The 20,725-nt window shown below is 38.9% G+C and overlaps 1 long non-coding RNA gene across 1 annotated transcript; it reads left to right on the top strand.

Annotated features, from left to right (window-relative positions):
• The first annotated feature begins 2,842 nt into the window (after positions 1 to 2,842).
• On the top strand, positions 2,843 to 18,673 carry LOC112847762 (uncharacterized). The gene is made up of 3 exons (XR_003221524.1): positions 2,843 to 3,100; positions 17,366 to 17,430; positions 17,711 to 18,673. It is a non-coding gene; the product is annotated as an uncharacterized LOC112847762 (long non-coding RNA).
• Positions 18,674 to 20,725: the final 2,052 nt, after the last annotated feature.

Raw genomic sequence — 20,725 nt, 5'->3', positions numbered from 1 at the left:
CCCAGCATCTACATTCAATGTAAACTTCTGTATCAGCGTTGGGGCATGTTGTTCTTGTGTCCTAATATGAAACTCCACCTCCCTCTACTGGCTGCAAACACACCCACTTCTGCACACATGATGCATGTGGGAGCAGAACTATTCAGGGAGACACACTAAACACATTTCTGGTTTAGTTTAACACTTGCCAGACATGCAAAGATATATTACTGGACAGCAACTTTACATCTTTAAGAAAAACAATGAACCAATAAGTGAATTCAATTTACAAAAGCTTTGATTCTCAGATTAGTTAGATCACAGTGAATGATGAAGATATTTTCTTATTATTTTATTTTTACTTAATTCAGGTGCAAGTAGGTAGCGTTAACCAATGCAACACAGCATACAGCATTTATAGCCTAAACTAATGCAAAGCAACACAAAACTCAGCACTGAGCAAGAAAACACAGCCAGAAGCAGTGAGGCAATGTCCATCAGGGCAACTGAGACATTTCATGTGTCATTTTGGTCTGCTGTGAATTGGAACAGTGATATTATAAAAGTTTAGCGTTGAGGTCAGGCCTTTGGGAAGCTTAATGTTAGCCTTATTTATCCATTCTAAAGCTAGTTCTGATGTGTGTTTAGGATCATCGTTCTGTTGGAACAGCAAGTTGTGTCCAAGTTTGAACCATTTAGCTTTTGATTTAAGGTAAGTTGAAGGAGGAGGCAGTCCTTCTTTATTATTATTCCATCGAGTTTGTCCAATGAATCAGACTTCCTTGGAATTTCTTATTGTTCTTAGTATTGGTCAATCAATCAAAGTACTCCGGCTTCCTCCCACAGTCCAAAGACATGCAGATAGTGGGGTTAGGTTAACTGATAATTCTACACAGAATTCTACACAATTCTACACTATGGGCAACTTAAGTGTGACTGGTTGTCTGTCTCTGTGTGTTAGCTCTGTGACAGACTGGCAACCTGTCCGGGGTGTACCCCACCTCTCACCCTAAGACAGCTGGGATAAGCGCCCCCGTGACCCTGAATTGGATAAGCAGAATAAGCTCCCAGTTGCATCACAGAGATTTGATAGTGAGCATAAAAGCCCAACACATCTTCTCTTCAAACCTTCTGTTTTAAGGGAGTCAGCCAACAAGAATAAAGTTGGCTTAAAGGGAAAGGAAGTAAAGTACAGTTGGTGAGCTGAAGGGCTGTACAAGGCCAAAAAATAAATAAATAAAAATTTAGAGCTGTGAGTCAAGCAAAGCTGCTCTAACAAAGTCTAGAAAATACAAATAATAATACCAGAATGCAAAAATTAAGGTAGCTATCATTAATATTTTTAACTGACAGTTTGCTAACATAAAGCCACAGAATTCAGTGTCTTATCATGTTGTTACCTATCAGTACAGCAGGCAGATGCTTTTCAGGTATACCTGCCCATCAGCTGTCTGATCTACAGAGTGGAGTTTTTAAATCAGCCACATTCTGATCTGGCATACACCAGAAGTAAAAAAAGACTGTGGATGCTGTACTTGCGCTATACAACAGATGGGTAAATAAACTGCATACATACAGGATATTAATACCATAGTGTTGCTTACACTGTACATTTAAATTGTATTAAAATGGCAAACAAAGAGGGGGAAAGAGTCATTGCAGGTTCAACACCACAGGTTTAGTTCAGCAAATTTAGAGTTTTACGAGTTTATATACAGTCTGCTATATGGTGGTCAGATTTTCCTGCACATTAGATAAGTGTCAGATTTCTGACTGCTGCTCATCTACAGACTGAAAATGGCCTCTGTGGAGAGGTGATGCAACATGTTTTTTAACTGAACATGATTTCTCCTACTGTACCACTTTCTTCAGACCTGTTCTTTGGTTTTTAAAAGATATCATCAAATGTATTACTAGTGATTTATGCAGACAACACCCAGGGACCCGTTTTATGTTTAGCACTCTGAACACAGTCCTTACGTAAGAGTAATTTATCATGTAGCAATTAAAGTTGCACTGTTACTTGGTTTTATTCAAAGGTGTTGTTGTAGGAAGAAAACCACTTTTGACCTACTTCAGGACTATGTGTTGTTACTGAAATGTTATATAGCTTCTGTGTGAGACACAGGCTTTATATTTAATCAAATATACATTCACTTTATGGCACTATCTGGTCTGTTAGTGCTTTTTAAAATATATTTTTAAACAACATTGATGTTTGCTTTGATGTTGATATTTAACACTTAACATGTAATGCTAACTTTATCCACATGGTGGAGCTGCAAATCTGTGATATCTCCAGTTGGTACTTCTGAAATCAACAAAAGGAATGGGGATGTGTTTTTTTAAGAAAAAAGAAAAAATTAAATCCTGTTTTTGTTTATTGGGTTTTTTAAAATGTGGGTTTAAAAATGGTTACTAAAGGTTTTAAGGACAGTTGCTTTATTTTAATCGCTGATTACTGTTTACTGACTTTAACAGAAAAGCTCTGTGACAAACTATTTGCCCTTTTTGAGTTTTTTTCTTCTCTCTCTCTTTTTAAATACATATTTTGCACACGTTTCATGTCAAACAAAGTTTCATATTAGACAGATAACCAGAATAAATACAGGATTCAAATAATTATTTGATTTATTAGGGGGAAAAAGGTATGAAACTTACTTGGTTCCGTCTGAAATTGTAACTGACCCCCGTGTTAACCTCATTTGTTAGAAAGTTGAGTTCAGTTTCACTTGCTACACCCAGTCCTGAGTACTGCTAGACCTAATGACTCATGAAATCACTTGAATAGAAAGTGAAACAGACTAAAAGATTTTTAAAAACAAAACGTCAAGGCATGATCTAAAGAAACAGCTGAGAAACGATGTGACTGACATCTATAAAAATATCACTGACGTCTATTAATCTGGAAAGGGTTACAAAGCCTCTTGTAAGGCACCGAGACTCCAGTTAACCACAGTGAGAGACATTACGAACAAATGGAGAAAACTTGGAAGCGTGGTGAACCTTCCCAGGAGTGAGTGGCCTACCAAAATGACCCCAAGACCACGTCATCCAGGAGGTCACAAAAGAACACAGAACAACATCTACAGAACTGCAGCCCTCACTTTCCTCATTTAAGGTCAGTGTTCACAGTTCAACAGTAAAAAATAAATAAAATAAAAAGAGAGAGAGACTGGACAAAAACGGAGTAGATGGGAGAGTACAAGCGCAAGAACCGCTGCTGACCAAAAAGAACCCAATGGTTCGTCTCACATTTGGCAAAAATTGATACCCAAGATTCTGTGGACTGATGAGGCAAAAGTGCGAGTTTTTGCGAGGTTTGTGTCCTGGTATATCTGGTGTAACACTAACACATTATTTCAAAAAAAGACTGTGATAGCAACAGTCAACCATGGCGGTGGTAGTGTGATGGACTAAGGCTGCTTTGCTGCTTCAGGACCTGGACGAATTGTCATAAGTGACTGAACCATGAATGAATTCTGCAGAAAATCTTGAAGGAGAATGTCCGGTCATTAGTTCATACCCTGCAGGAGTGATCCAACAATGATTCGAAACACACCAACAAGTCCACATCTGAATGGCTCCAAAAAAGATGGAAAAAATAGAAGATTTTAAGGTCTAAAATGTTTGGCACGATCTTAAACAAACCCTCCAATTTGGCTGAATTTAAATATTTCTCAAGAGAAGAATGGGCCAAAATTCTTCCACAGTGATTGAAAAAACTCTTGCCAGTTGCAGTTCATGCTGACAAGATCATACAACCAATTGTTAGTTTAGCGAGCAATTCCTTTCTCACACAGGATAAAAATTTTACCCTTAACTGAAATCATAATTTAAAAGCTACACTTTGTAATCAGTCCAGTTATCTCTGTCTAGTGTTAACATTTGCTTGAAGATTTAAAACATGCAAGTATGAAAAATGTACAAAAATAAATAAATAGGCAAACACTTTTTTCACAGCACTGTAGCTTTCAGAGGACATCCACACTGGATTTGTTTAAGCAACAGCTAACGAAAATGTGAATGAGGTTTATTAGTGCTTTGTGTTTCCCTGTGTGTCTGTCTTTAAGCCTGGGCCTCTAATCACACCTATTAAGGCATTTATTGGGTGACCTGGTGTGATAATATGAGGTCACCAGAGTTCATTCTCAGTTTCTGTGCAGCCCTGCCATTGGTCAGTACCCCCGACAGTGTGTACCAGTATATGATTAGCCTTCAGGCCGAGACTGTCTCAGTGCACATACGGTGGCCTAAGATTAGTGTTAAGTAGTTTGTGAAGACAGCGCTTAGACTGGAAGCGGCTACATATGCTGAACAACAGAAGTTCTTATGTATGATGTCATTATTTTTGTTTTTGTGCAGCACAACACCGTACGTATGCTTATGCCCTGTATACACTTCTTATAGCCACTGTTAAAAAGACTATTTATAGCATACTGTCCTTTATTAACTTGTGATTTTCACCTTCACTGACACTGTTGGCACCAAAAATCTCTTTAAATCCTCTGTAAAGAAAGTATTTAAGTAAAAGTTACTTGTGAAAACACAACCTCCCACAAAAATCACATCTTTTTAAAAAAAAAAAAATCACGTCCTTAGCTTTACATTTCTTGGATTATTAAAACGCACAGAGAGCAGTCCTGATACCATCAAATGCTCAGTAGTAAACATGAGACAGTTTATCAAAATAAATATTTCTTTCAAGTGAAACTATTTTCGGAAAACAATCTCTTTGAAGCTCAACACCCGATTAGATGACTCAGCCTGGCATTTTTATTTTTTTAATTTTTTCCAGTGCGGGGAATGTGTTCAGCTTCTCGGTATATCACACTGGCTGTGAGGCTCAAACTATTGAGACGTAGAACAAAGATGAGAGGCTGATGGAGACACTCCGCTGTAGTGGCTCTACAGCAGTGAATAGGAAGTTGGATGAATAGGATTTGGAGGGGTGACAAATCGAACGGGGGATTAGGTGTCTGTGTTTGTGTGTGTATGGTGTGAGTGTGGGCTCCACCAGCTGGTTGAGTCCTCCTTCCCATTAACTGAGGAGGTGTGTGTGTGTGTGTGTGTGTGTGAGACATGAATCTCATGTGTTTGCACTAAGCCCACTCTGGAAGATCCCATGTAGGTTTCAGAAGTTATTATATACTTACAAATATGCAAGCTGTTAAAACCATGTGGAGTCAACATGCATATTAAAAAGGAGCTCCGTGTGACCTCAGGAAACCAGTAATGATGCCTGTGGCCCTCAAGTGAACTCTAGTCTTACATTTTTAGTATGCTAGCTTGCATTAACCAGACAATGATGAGATGTAAATAGCAAATACAGCACCATTCTACTTAGGTGAGCACTCAAAGTGCTTTCGCTCAGTCACACACTCATTCATACAGCACTTTTACCTTTCATCTAACATTCTCTCTCTCTCACACACACACACACACACACACACACACACACACACACACACGCGCATACATTTTAGCATGCAGACTGGAAGAGTTGAGGACTAATCCACCAATCTTCGGGCTGGAAGACGCATCACTCTGTTTAAAGTTGCCACACGATGTACGTCATGTGTAAAATGATACTAACTTATTTATCAAATGAATAAGTTAGCATCATGGATCATGTTAGTAAAATTAAAGTAATGGCAAGCTAGCAATCTAGCTATATCCACTCAGGTAGGATTTAGGCATTGATAACGTTAGCAATGCATGAAACCCAAATCTGAGACCCAGCAAACCTCTCAGAAAAAAAATGTTCATCCCAAAGACAAAAACACCCAAACCCAAGTTAAAGAATATAGCATGGCGAAACGCAGTGAGGAATGTTTTAAGAGAGAACAAGCAAAGGAGAGCTACCTCATGACTTTAATATTAATTTTTACCAACAAAGGTTTACTTTCTAGTTTCCATTAAAAAGTGCTCATGAAACCTGGGGACTGGGACCTGAGGCAGTAGTTTTTAAACTGAAAGAACAGGTGGTGAACTGCTGGCCAATCATAAGCCTGCAATAATAACAGAATGCACTGATAACCGGTGTTCTGACAAACCATCCTACTTTGGCAAAACGTCCTACAGTAAGTAGTTTATGCACATTTCTGCTGTCACAGAGTAATTCCAGCACAAATTTAAGTAGGTATGACGGTTAGCCACCTAACTTTGCCCATCAGAGTATGCTTGTAGCTCATATTCATAAAGCCTGGACGATTTGCCACTTCATTTTAGCTGTTAAAGTATGCCTGTAGGTCACATTCACAAAGGTAGCATTGTTTGGCACTTCATTTTACCCGTCAGAGTATTTTTCTAGCTCTTATTAACAAAGGTAGGATAATTTGCCACTTAATTTTAGCCGTTAAAGTATGCTTGTAGCTCATGTTCACAAAGGTAGAACGATTTGCCACTAAATTTTAGCTGTTAAAGTATGCTTGTAGCTCATATTAACAAAGGTAGGATGGTTCGCCGCTGAATTTTAGCTGTTAAAGTATGCTTCTAGCTCAGATTAACAAAGGTAGGACGATTTGCCACTAAATTTTAGCTGTTAAAGTATGATTGTAGGTCACATTCACAAAGGTAGGATGGTTTGGCACTTAATTTTACCTGTCAGAGTATTTTTCTAGCTAATATTCATAAAGATAGGATGGTTCGCCACTTAATTTCGTGTTGTGCGCATGCGCAGAAACAATGGGTAGGATGGTTTGTCAGGTAGGATGGATTCCCAGAACACCGGACCTCAGGAGACACTTTTCTAATGAGTTTATGGGCTGAGTGACTTAAAGTTTTATTAGATGTTACCTGAATTAAGTTCATTTTCTAAATTTTAATCAAGCAAGTTTCCAAAGGGGAGAATATCTGCTTTCAGGACACCAAGAAGATGATGGTAGAAAAACATGCTAGTTTTAGCCAACATTAGCTTCTCTGCAGACATGGACAAATTTCCTCATATAACTTATCTAAATGTAGAAGTAAACTTCCTGACCTTAGCTTGCTTGCTTTTTTTTCATTATGTATAGTTTGTGCTGGAGCTCTGGTGCTGGGAGTCTTGTTTGTTGTTTGTTGACTTTTATGACTCAGTTTCCAAGCTACTGTTAGCATAGCATCACATCCTTTGGTCTTTTACAGAAAATCTAACCTGAATCTTTAGAAATCTCTTTTTAAGACAGTCCAATAAAAAAGGTATTAAATACTTTAATATAGGAATAAACCTAAAGTCAGTATTTTAGATATTTTTACCCATTCATCCATTTTTCTTCCTTCAGTAATAACCTCAGCTATGTCTAGCTTGTTCAGTTTTACATTAATTGAGAAATCTGAGTTCCGCTGCTTAATTAAAAGACTAAACTAAATAGGTTAACATTCATGTATGTTCACTTTTCTGTCTATACATATTGCTATTTCCAGCAGGCACCAAAAGAAAAAAAAAAATCCTAGTGGGCGCTGTCATGATTGCAGGCTATGGTACACACATGATGTTGAGGCTCTGCTGCCAAATGATGTGGGCGGAAGTGAGTAAAGCAAACTTTCTGTCTCCACAAATAGATTTACACCCTTTAAAACCACGAGGCTTTATTTTAGAATTTGGCTTGTAAAACGTGTGTAAAGGCCGTCATGCATCCAGGCTCTTGCTGTCAGTCGCAATCTAAGAAGACACTTTATCACAACATTTCACAGCAGACATTCTGACATGTTAGAGCAGAAAATTGATAACATTAGTGAAGGCTGCTACCAAATTAGTTTTGTCTTGTATGGCTCATTGCAGCGGCTTAGTCGGACACTTAAATGGAACAGAGCTGTCGTTAAAGTTATTAGTTCCACCTGTGCCGCTCCTCCAAGTCAAGATTTCATTTTCTATTTCTGTTTTGTGCCTTTATTTGACAGTCGTAGCCTGAGAGGATGTGCAGAGACAGACACACACATACCAGTTATACATACCATACATACCAGACATGTAGAAATGCGTATAGGAACAATGTGTACTGTATGCTTGCAGAGAGATTAAAATATTTGGGGGATTACGTGTGAAAAAGAAGGAAATGAGTCTGTATCCAGAAGAACACAGTTATATTAAAATTGGAAGAAAAGAAAAAAAAACAAAAAAAAAAAAACACGTCACTGAACCATTATTGAACATTATTAAATGTCAAAATTATAGATAATAGGATTCATGCTACATGTTACACACTGAACCATAGTTGATGGTGCAAAACACAACTTTACAGATCGTCACTTACATGTTGTTGTTGCTGTTTACTATCATCAGTGAGCAGCGTCACAAACAACCAACCCCGTGGGCTACTCTTGCTTGTGTTGCTGTTGCCTGCTACAGAGAAAAATTAAAGTTATAATAAAGTTATAACATAAAAAGTGTCTAAGTGAAAGTGACAGTTAAAAGCAATTAAAAGATATTTTTATGAACTTCTCCATTTTATAGTTAACTCCTTTTTCACTCCCTTCCCGTTTTGGTCAACTGTCAAACCATTCAGTATTCGACCCGTGTACCGTGCCATCCATGTTGACCTATGTGCTGTTGGTTTTTGTTTTTGGAGGCCTGCACAGATGCAAGCTTGTATGTGTTGCATACCTGTCTTTTACAAATTTTTGGTATTATTATTTTTTTTGAATAGCTGCATTTGCCAGTAAGTGCTGAACATAATCTTACTGAGACATCTATTAATGGTATGAATTTCTGAAGATGCTAATTGCAAGGTGCCGTTTCTCAAACCTGCTACTCTGACAAAATTAAGTGATCCTTCAGCAGCCGCAGGTGTGATGTGACTCCACATGGAGGTAAATTAATCCTGGAATTGGGCAGTGCAGGAGTCGGATTGGAATTGAGCCCAAGTGTAATGGTAACTTCGGACAGTGAAAGACAGGCTTTAAAATAAAATGTGCTTACTGGAGAAATGACACAAAGACACTTAAGGGACATCCAAACAGGAAGCAATAACCACAGATTGTCAGTGACACATAACAACAGGCATAAGGCACATTAGCATAGCAGTGTCTCTCTTTTCTCATGCTTGACACAAGTGATCAGGATTTTTTTCTTAAGTATTTTTATTAATCTTTTCAAGCCTAAAGATGAATAAAAATACTTGAGAAAAAATCCTGATTGAGGTTGTCATAATTCATGCACGACAGCGTTAAATAACAATAATTACAATGAAACACGTCATACATCTATAGTAGCATTAAACGAGGTGGGTGGCAGGGTATGAAGTGACACATCAGTGTCCAATGTAGTGGTTTATGTACAAGTATACCATCAACACTGACACCAATACAAGAAAACAGCCTTTGAATATCTGCTCACTGTAGTGACCACTATGTGTGAAAGGGTTAAAGCGCCAAGCAATGACAGCGAAGAATATCATACCAACCAGGGACGCTGCATTTTTGTGGAGTGCATCTGTAACAGTAACCTACCATGTCAGCCCTGTCTCTTGGGGGAAAAACAAGGATTGTAAGCCTTTAAGAGGTTATTAATTAATTTCCACCACTTAATTAGAAGTTTTTAAAAATGGATATTGATAGCAGATCATTCATCTTATTTCCAATCAGCTGGTTACCTGTCTAAGCTGATCAATGCAACTGAAGCCAACCAGCCACCCTTAATGCTGCCATCTGACTTCTTTTAGAATAGCAAGGTTATGGCTGTCTACTTTTAATATTGTGCTACAAGTTTGAAGGTAAATCTAGCAAAAGCAGGAAGTAAACGTCAACTTCAACTGAAAATGGTCACTGTGGACTTCTACCCATTGCACACTGAATGTGGTCTTCACTGGAAACGCTCCTTTTTTCCCAGAATCCAGCAACAGTCCTCAAAAAGCATTTTTTTCAATCTGCAGCAAGAATGAAAATAAAGGGAACATTACGAGTCATGCATTCTTGGAAAGCAGTAGGCTTCACTAATGGATCCAAATCAACAAGCCAATTATCTGTGGTGTAATTATCTCCGACAGGCAGCACGCAAAGACTCGGCCTGTCATTAACTGGCTGCTGGATTCGCCCTTGTAAGAAATTGCTTTTCAAAAATTCCTCTTTTGTTCGCCTGCATTGGTTTTCAAGGAAGGTAGGGGAAGTCAATAACACATCTAAAGTTTTACCACCGTTAATTTAAACTGAGGTCCAAGGCTTGATGATGTGGTCATTCTAACCTTGCCATTTTTATTACCGATTACTAGTAAGTAGCGCATTCAACTAAGGCTGGCAGCTAAAAAGCGAAATAACCAGCATATTACACTGGTTTACGTCAACTTCTGCTTCAAGGTTTGATGGCTGTGTGTTCAGAGAGACTCTTCTGCATACACTGGTTGCAATAAGTGATATAAAGGTGTCATTCAGAGATGCCCAGTTTGAACTTTAGCATGCCATCTTGAGCACGTCTACATGCCTAAATGCACTGAGTTGCTGTCTTGTGGTAGGTTAGTTAGGCTACGTTCACACTGCAGGTCTTAATGCTCAATTCCGATTTTTTGATCAAATCCGATTTTTTTGTCTGCTTGTTCATACTACAAATAAAATGTGACAGCAAATGCGCTCTAGTGTGAACCCTCAAAGCGGCCCGCATGCGCAAAAGAAGACGTCACACACAACGCGCTCTGTTTAGACCCTGACCAAACAATATTGTTTGACTGATGGCCCTTAATATAAAGACTTGTTTCGGACTTTACGTTTCCCAAATTTTGCTTCAAGTTATAAAGTTATTTTGTTATTTACATATGGCCTAATAATGATCCTTATTGCTGTTTTAGAGATGAGCGGTGCTTCGAAGGATAGTTGCAGATTTCTGTCAGAATCTGCAGATTATATAGTACAAATAAAATGTTCACGTATCTCCAACGTTGTCTTCCAAACAGTTTCACTGACATCTACACTCGATGGCCAGGAAGCGTTCGCGATGTCTTCTCGGGCGCTTCTCCGGCGCTGATAATTGGCGTCTGTCTTGTGTCAGTGACGTAAAAGACTGATTTAATGCGACATGACCATTCAAACAGCAGTCGCTTTCTAAAACATCAGATATGTATCGGATTCAGTACCACATACAAAAGTGACCCAGATCGGATTTGAAAATATCGGATTTGTGCTGTTCACACAGTCATACCATGATCGGATATGGGTCGCATAGGGTCAAAAAAATCGGATTTGATGCGCCTTCGCCTGCAACTGTGAACACCTGTGAACGTAGCCTTAGATATTGGAGTTTATAAGCAGTTGAAATGATTAAAGTGAGTGCATGGAGCTAAGTAAGTTGTGTTTTCTTTTTTGTTAACATTTAAAGAAAGAAGTATTTGACTGCTATAGCACAACAGCTCATATGTTCAGCTATGTTCAGCTTTCATGTGTTAAAATATTTTCACACTCTCCGCATCTATTCGCATGAATTTGCAGCATTAATTTTCTGGATCAAGTTAGATTTTTCCAGTTTTTCACATTTGAATAATCATATCTGACTAATCAGACCACTGCGTTTGGCAACAACAGTGCTTGTAGCTTAAAACACGCACCGGTACTGAATAGACAATGATATGGAAATAGTAAAATAATACAGTTTTACATCAACACACAGCTAAATGCTGTTCCAGGTCAGTCGGCTCTCTGAAATTATTTCTCTGCTGCCAACTTTACCAAAGAGCTCAATCTGCTCCCCTGACATCCTGAAATATGTACCAAAGCTGTTGTGATAAAACTTCAACTCCTGGATCAAACCTGTTTTGTTTTTTTCCCCACAACACACTTTGTGAAAAAGACAAAATAGCCTAACGTGATTAGCTCTAGCAGCTGGCTAAGGAATTCAAAGGTTACAGCTCAATAAAAATCAATATTTGTGCTTATTACCTTATGTTTTTACTTTCAACATTAGAACTATCTTGTGAGCAATGCCGTGTCTTGTACATGAGCTCATCAATCAAAAAAGACATTTCATCAACTCATAGAGGTGATGTTAGGTTTATTAGCTGCCAACAATATTATAGTTGACAGTATGTGCAGTTACTCCTATAATTTAGATGTTTGCATTTGTCTACATCTGTTTCAAATAAAGGCCTTGTTATTAGTCTCCTATATGTTATCTGGTACTACCTAAAGCACTAAATTGACAACCTAAACGTATGAGTGAAATTCAGTTGTGTTTTTTTTGGTTTTCCACCATGAATTACCTGGCAGAACCTACCCATGTGAACGTCTTTGTGAGCTAATAAACACACATGCACACTGTTGCAAATCCACACACAAACACACACACTTAATAACCATCCCCCGCCTCCCTTTGACTGGCCTTAAGAAGTGTTCTGTTGCTGGTTAATGAAGAGGAGGGAGGTGGCGAGGCAGGTGCTGCTGCAGGGGAACAGTGGGCCACTTGTGGTTCCTTTGAGGGACTCTCCACACTTGGCCATCTCTCTCTGCCCCCCTCCTGCACGTTCACTTTGTCTCATGCTGTTTCAGCCCCACCACCATCACAGAAAAGTGTGATTCCTTGCCTCCTTGCCTGTCATTTCTCCCACTCTTAATCATTTCTTTTCTCTTATCCTTCTCCTTTCCTTACACTGGATGAAGATAAAACAAACAACAAAAACAAAACAAAAATCCTAAATCCAACAAGAGTGTATTTCCTGGACAAATAGATATGTCAAATCCTAAGATGTGGAACCCTATGTTTGACTCAACCCATGTTTAAATTACATCTTTTATCTAACCAGCCAAATTTGTGTACCTACTGAAGCTTGTCTGGTTGCTGGGATAAGACACAGAAAGAAAGCAACTTTTAACATGTTTGTGAGTCATTGTTTTCGTCCTTGAAATACACAAAGATTCAGTACAGATCAAGTATTCAACAAAGCACATTGTCAAACAGGATTCTTTTAAGTAACTTTTTTTTTTCCTCTTTGAATTGAATTTTGCACCATCAATATGAACAACACCTGCACTGCAGATGAGTCTCCCACCACAATGACAATTCTCTCAAGGGTAATGGGCTCTGAAAGAGGCAATGAACTATTAAGAAGTGATCAAACTCCCATTTAGGACATCAGTACAACTCATTTTTCTGTGCTTCGTCTCACCACAGACGGCTAGCTCTGCAAAAACAAAACCTATAGAAACCTCAGATTCCAACTCAGTATGAAGTCTGGAAGTCTTCTCTACTCTGATAGTCTGACACATTAAAATCAATACTGCACCGATTTAGACTCTGCTTAAACTGCTTTCCAGATTTTAATGAACGCTAAAAAGGCCTGTGTGCCATTTATTTGGGAATCATCTTTTATTTAATTTACAGCCATCAATGACAGGTGCAGAAGCATGACAGTAACTTTGCAACCACTGTTATCGCCACCTGGTGGCCGTAAAAAAATAATCTTTTTTTTTTTTTTTTAAATGCTGGTTTTAAGCACTTCCATGTTGACTTAAACCCATAACCAGTTTTGCAGATTCTGTGACATCTTGATTAGCCAGTACTAAATATCTCCCACATCATTACTTCAGCAGCATCAGCCTGAATTAAGAGATGTTCTTCTGCAGACCTTAGTCGCAATGATTTGCTATTTGAGTTCCTGTTGCATTCCAGTAATTAAATTCAACTTTCTGACTGAAAACTTTCTGACTCAGTTAAGGTCAGTGTTGATGACGCCACCATAATTATGAGACTGGGCAAAAATGGCGTGTTTGGCACAGTTCCAAGACAAAATCCACTGCTGAGCAAAAGGATTGAATAAAGGCTCATTTCAGTTTTGCCAGAAAACATCTTGATGATCCCCAAGAATTTGGGGAAAATACTCTGTGGACTGACAAGACAATCCAATTACATGTGGTGTAAAAGTAACGCAGCGTTTCAGAAAATCATACCAACAGTAAAATATGGTGGTTGTATTGTGTTGACCTGGGGCTGTTTTGCTGCCTCAGGAGCTGGAAGGCTGTGGTAAATGGAACCATGAATTCTGCTGCCTACCAAAACATCCTGAAGGAGAATGTCCAGCCATCTATTCATGACCTCAAGCTGAAGCGCACTTGGGTTCGGAGTGGAAATCAAGAAAATCAAAAGAAAGACTTCGGAGTGGCCTAGTTAAAGTCCTGACCTGAATCCGATTGAGATGCTGTGGCATGACCAAAAACCCTCCAGTGTGGCTGAATTACAACAATTCTGCAAAGATGAGTGGGCCAAAATTCCTCCACAGTGCTGTAAAAAATTCATTCCTGGCTGTCACAAAGGCTTGATTGAAATTGTTGCTGTTAAGGCTGGATGCTAAAAACTTGATGACAAGAAGATATGGAAAAAAAAAAAAGGAAGAAGAATTTGAAGAAAAAACCCGGGGGGGCAAAGACACAACCACAGAGAGAAGACATGGGAACTGAGAAAGAAAAAAAAGCAAATAAAACTAAAACCTCAAACACCAATGTGTCCATTAGTAAATAGATGTATGTCATAAGAGATTGTTTTTTCACTCTGTGGCTGGCCAAGAGAAGAGCTCTGAGAAAAACATAAAATAAACATCTTTGAGATGCCCCCCCCCCCCGAAAAGCCTTGTTACCTTAATGATCATCCAAATTGTTAAGTAAGAAATGTAATGGGCTAATGGGTTTTTAGAAGGAGTACATTTCTACATAATTAAAAAAAAAAACTACATCAGTATAATACTGTTAGATACTGCTAAAAAGCTCAAGATTAAAGAATACATTAATACATTAGAAACAATCATCCATTTGTGATTTACAGTTTAGATCCTCCAAAGCACCATTAACCGATGCAAAACCTGCCTCTGTTGTGTTTTCACATGGTTAAACTCGAGGTGAGGATCAGCTTAATATGAGGAGACATTACCGGTTTGACATAAGGGAAAAATAAGTGTTTCAACACTGCCCTGAACAACTGAAGGAGCTCACACACAGAGCAGCCATGAATCAAATGCCCTCTCATCTCAAGCGACCAGGCGCAATCTATTTCTCATTCTCTTCTTATTGTTGACACACTGTCATTGCTGGGTCTCGCTGCCTAGCAACAAAATCCGGGCAGGCGTTTTTCCAATCTTCTGTCAGGGAGAAGCTCCGCCCCTCACCGTTCCTGGAGGAATGATTGAAAGGTCACTTCACTCCTCGCCTCGTCTCAGAGCAAAGATTGTCTTTTCTGAAAACTATGAAGAGGGTGTGTGTGTGTGTGTGTGTGTGTGTGTGTGTGTGTGTGTGTGTGTGAGTGAGAGAGAGAGAGAGAGACCGGGGGAGGACACTTGAGTGTTGGTGCAAAACATTCGGTGATGAGTGGGCAGAGCAGCAGCTCCACAGACCTGGTGATCGAAGTTGTAAAGGGGGAGGTTTTGCTGCCAGATCAATAATCCGACACTTACCTCATCGCACGCTGAATGTTACCCTATCGGATTGCTCCATTGTTATTCTTCAATAGGTCAAAGGCCCTGTGGAGCGCTATCAAAGGAAAAGTGTTTCATTTTATTTATTTTTTTTTACAAACTGGGTCATTGTATTGTATTTTTAGTTGTCTTTTGTATCCATTAGGGCACATTTTACACACCCTATCCACGCTGAAATGCTGGAACAAGCTACTGAAGAGCGTCATAGAAAAGTATTGTTGGCAAATATAGGTTAGCTTTTGCTTTATGTTCAAATAATTTAGACTTGTGGATTTTCATTAGCCCAGAAATTGCATTTTATTAAACAGACATGGATAGCCAAAGCCAGCAAAGCCTTGTGTTGTGAGCATTTGTAGAGCTGCTTTGCAGAATTATGATTGTTCATTTCAGGGTCTCAAATACTGGACTTCTGACAGATCCTGATGGGATAGCTGAATGTTACTTGCATCTAAATGGACCAGCACATTTAAAGTGTCTGTTTTTTAAATCAACTACCAAAGTGTCTAGTGGTCTTCACAGACCACTAGACATAAACCATAGACCGTCAAAGGTCAGTGATAGTCTGCCAATTCAAGTGACAATGGAGAAAACAAAACATCCAATGGTGACACGAAATGGGCAGGTTCCAGGTTGATGTGACTACTAATGTGATTAAGGGATATTGCAGGGAGACGTAAGACAAGATGGCAATTACATTAGAGGGTTACCTATGCAGCCGAAGCCTGGAATGTCTGCTAGGAACCAAAGCGATGTGGGTTGAGCTAATTGCTTCCTGTGTTTATGCTGCTTTAGTGCTGATTAGCTGTGGCGGCTGGCCCATCTGCATATGAAGCCAGAGGAAGTGTAGCAGTTGCGGGGCAGCATTGGCTTTTTGTTTTACCAAAACTCTTTTTCAAGATTTGTTTATTAATTTTTAATTGAGATGGGAGTTACCAGCAGTCTTGATTTCATAATCTGGTGGTGCTCTACATAGCTGGCTTAGAGCCTTCTCTCCCTCTTCATTTGTTTTTGCCCAGGCTTGGTTCTCTGTGATTTTTTTTCCGTCTATTTAAGTCAGCATTTTTGCACGATTAAAAAAAAAAAACAATCTTTTAACTCCAACAACACTGTGGCCTATTAAATATTGTCTTTAAGCCATGGACTTGATCTCTCACTTAGGGTGGAAGCAGTTCCATGTCCGAATCGCAGACAAGCCCCAAAATGCATTTTGGTCCGCAAATCCATAGCTCAAAGCAACCCACGCCATCAGATTCAGACCCGTCTCACCTCCTCCCCACCTCAACCTGGCCATATAGAGAAAGGGTTTAAGTCTCCCCCTGCTTGATCTTTATCAGTGTCTACAGTCCTGGGGGTCCTGTCCTACTTCTTATCATTGTTGGACACTGCTTTTCTATGTAACAGAGTCTAAATGCCAGATATTGTGTCTCATTTCACTAGCCAGGGCAGTACTGGACAATGAGAGGCAAGTCCCTCTTAATAAATTTTGCATTAGAAGGTTGGAGAGGTGTTAGTACTGTAGATCATAATGTTGACAGCTTGGAGATGGGGGGTTGTGTTTTGTGAATCGTTTTTACTGCCTTTTTGGGTCCTAAAAACTACTCAGATTTAAGAAAATATAGAAATTCAGGTTAAAATATGACACAACACAGAGTCCACGCTGAAAAACTGTGCATAGAGAATGTGTTTCAATATGATCCGAAGCATCCATGTGTGACAATTTGGGAGTGACAGACCATAGCAAAACCTGGTGCTTCATGGCATGAACACCAAAGGACACCTTGTACATGTCTTTGAAATAGAGTTTGACACCCTGAGAAATGAACAGGCTGGCACAGAAAGCAAAGGCAAATTGATCCCTGCACAGATTATCAGTGTGCTGAAAGGAAAATGAGTTTATCCTCGTTTTGTGACATTTCAACCATATGCTTGATGATTCCTATAAGTTACAAATAATGGACAAATTGTTAATTATGTTAGTTTTCAGATGTGCACGACTTGAAAATTATATTTCTGTCTTTTATTTACAGCTACCCGCTCTGTGGTACTCAGCCATCAGGCACCCAAGTCTGTGTGGATTTCTGTTGTGTTGTGTGTAAGTATTCATTGATTCTCAATTTAAAGCAATGGCTGAACAATTTGAAACAATGACTGTCAGTTGCTTGCAGTCAAGCGATTAGTGAGTCGTATAGAATTTGATCAACTCATCATCAACAAACTGCAGTGTGAAGACAAGAAACCCTTTCCAGCCTGACAAATGTCAGCGTACAAAACACCCCACACAACAACACATTCTTCACGACTGGATAAATGCATTACTTAAGAATTCATAATTGTTAAAGAAGAAAATATTTGTCATATTCTACCCACATCAGCTGGACCATTAAAACCACTGACAGGTGAAATGGATACCACACTGATGGAAAACCTTGGGTTTTGGCAATTATCTGCATGACAAGCCCCATAATTGCCAGACAATGCACCCTGCCACACTACAAAAACTGCTCAGGAACGACAAAGAGCCCAAAGGCTTGAACCGGCCCCTAAACTCCCCAGCAACAACAACTGGAACAAACCAGATCCACAGACACTCCACGCTGCAACGCCGAGTGGATACATGTTCCTAATGCCAGAGGACACCCCAAGAGCTTCTGGTAGCACAAGTGGGACCTACACAGTAATAACTTTGTTTTGGGTGTTTTTTCAATTGTTTAGTTACATATGATAATGTGGTACAAAATATGTTAAAACCCGTCTGATTAACTGACCGCACATTGCAATTGTTGTGAAAGGAACAGAATAATACATTTCAATTAAAAGTGTTCAACAGGAAGTTATGCCAAGACCCCAATTACATATTCTCAGAAGAAGAGTGAAATTACATTTTTATTACAAAAAGGAGAAAAAAAGAGTGAAAGCTATGAGGTGGAAATTAAAACAAATTGACATGCATATTTCATTCTGATGAATGTGACAGACCCCATTAACTGCACTGCAGTGGTGGTTTTTGGGGTTTTTTTTTTTATTTTTCTGAGGTGAATGTAGCTGAGGGTTGTGATGAAAAGAGAATGAAAATGGGAGCATGGAGGGGGACTGAGGTGGAGAGCTACGTTTATGGAGCTGAATGAATTTAGTCCCATCTCTATGTGAGGAGACGTGACGTGACTACATTGCAAAATAAATGGTCTCTCATTCACAGCAGATTGATAATCTATGGGTCTCTCGTTGAACTGTAAGCATGGACTGTAACTTCAAGAAGCTTCGATTCAGATGTTTTCGAGCAGCAAGACCATTACATCAGACCAATCAATGCTGACCAAAATCTTTTGAACTGTGCGTTTGCACGGTTGCCCGACACAGATCACTAAAAATCAAATGTGAAAGTAGAGCAGAGAGTTTAGTTCAGTTTAACTTTAAAATAAAAACGTGGTTTTGAGACTTGTTCATACTCTTCTATCTCAACCCTCTGAGGTCTACGTCACAGATGACAACACTAACCCTAGTAAGAAATGTGAATACTTTTCGATATGCATCAGTTAGATTGATTATTTTTTCCTTGTTCCCTGATTGCCAAGACTTGAGAAAACTATTTTAAAAATACAAAAGAAAATCACACACTGTGATTGCCAAGGATTAGAGCTGGGCTTATGCTAGAGCTGAGGTTCTCATCAATGTTAATTTGGACCTCTGAAAGATTTTATAAAGACTTAACAACAATGAGATTTGACCTGACCTTAAAAAAAATTCAATCAACAGTGCAGTGATTAATTCAATATGGAATGTTCAAGGCTATGCAACACTGTTAAAGGGTAGTTAATGGAAAACTGTTTGCATCCCTTCAAACTTTAGGCCTCAAATTACTTCAGATTTAAGTACTCAGTACTTGTCTAACACTAAGACCTGTTTCTGTCAGGCAGACCTGACATAAGGGTCAGCAACAATGTGGCAACCAGAAACTGTACAATTGAAATAAAATTTAATGGTTATAATGGGAGAAATAACCATGGCAAAGACCATTTTCAGAGGAATATTTTTGTTTGTTTGTTAAGCAACTTAACAATGACCTTTGACTCAATTGAGAAATTAAGAAAACGATCTCAAGGAATGAACCGGTGTTGTATCCACACAAAACACAGTTTAGCAAAGATTTAGTCTTTAGGCACTTTGTTACTAGCAGTCCGTGAGAGGAACACACAATTTGTTCCAGTTTCTTTATTTGAATCCATGAAAAATGCCAAAGATAACACAGTTTGACAGGCATAAAATAGCATTTTTGCACCAACAAGGTCATTCCCAAAGAGTTATTGGCTGAAAACTCTCAGCATGGTGTGCAGTGTGTTCTGAAATGATTTGACAAAACTGAACAAGTAGAGAACAAAAGAAGTGTCATGCCAAAAAAAACCCCCAGATAAACCATATAAATGATCATATCAGATAAACCATATAAAGTCATGTCTTTAAGAAACAGGATCAAAATCCAGCAAAGACCTGGTACAGGACATGCAAGATGCACAGAACATTCAGGTGATCCATCAAGTTTTTATTGAAGCCTCATCAGATCTAGTCTCAGTGGAAGGCTGGCTTTTCTTAAGGAGGAGAAACAGGGAGAAAAGCCTGATGTATGCCAAACTACACAAGAGCTTAACTGAACTGGCAACAGGTCTTATAAAGTGATGAATCCAAATTTGAAAGTTTTGGTGCAAGTTGTCTTCCAAATGTATAAAGATCAGGAAACAGGTACAACAGCGAGTTTCTATAACCATCTGTAAAACAGATTGTTTGGGGCTCCATTTCAGCCAGTGGTGTTGGGGATCTTGTCAAAAGAAGAAGTGTACCATCAGAATATGATCTACCATGCAATACAAGTTATCTGTAAAGCATCTGATTGGGAAAGCTTAATTTTTCCGCATGAAATAACTCTCCCAGTGCAGTAAAAGCATACTTCGATAGAATGGACATTGGAACTTGATCAGTCATGAACTTGAGACTGGTTAACGAAATTACAAGAAAACTCACCTAAGAGAGTTCAGGCTGAAAAACTTGTCTGAAATTATTCTAGCTCTGTTAACTTAGACTTAAAACTTGACATGGGCTTAACATTTTGAAACACAGCTATTAGAAACATTAACAAGTTGCATTTCTTCCTGCATTTTACTTCAGACTTGGTTCGGACTTGAGTTTAACAACTAAAGCAACGCTAAAGATTACTTGAACTTGTCTTCAGCTGTTAACTCACTTGTGCTTTAAAGCTGTAAAACTGCTTTTTCTCAGTTATCACTATTTATTTTCTCTAGGAAAATATAATTAAAAGCCCATGCCCCTGGTTTAATACTCATACTGCCTCGCCACACAACAAGGTTGAATTTCAAAGGCTGAACATGCGATTGTAG

The sequence above is a fragment of the Oreochromis niloticus genome, linkage group LG9 (genome assembly GCF_001858045.2).
Source record: "Oreochromis niloticus isolate F11D_XX linkage group LG9, O_niloticus_UMD_NMBU, whole genome shotgun sequence".
NCBI lineage: Eukaryota > Metazoa > Chordata > Actinopteri > Cichliformes > Cichlidae > Oreochromis > Oreochromis niloticus.
Note: the sequence above shows the minus strand (reverse complement) of the source record. Positions and strands in the feature narration are given on the sequence as shown.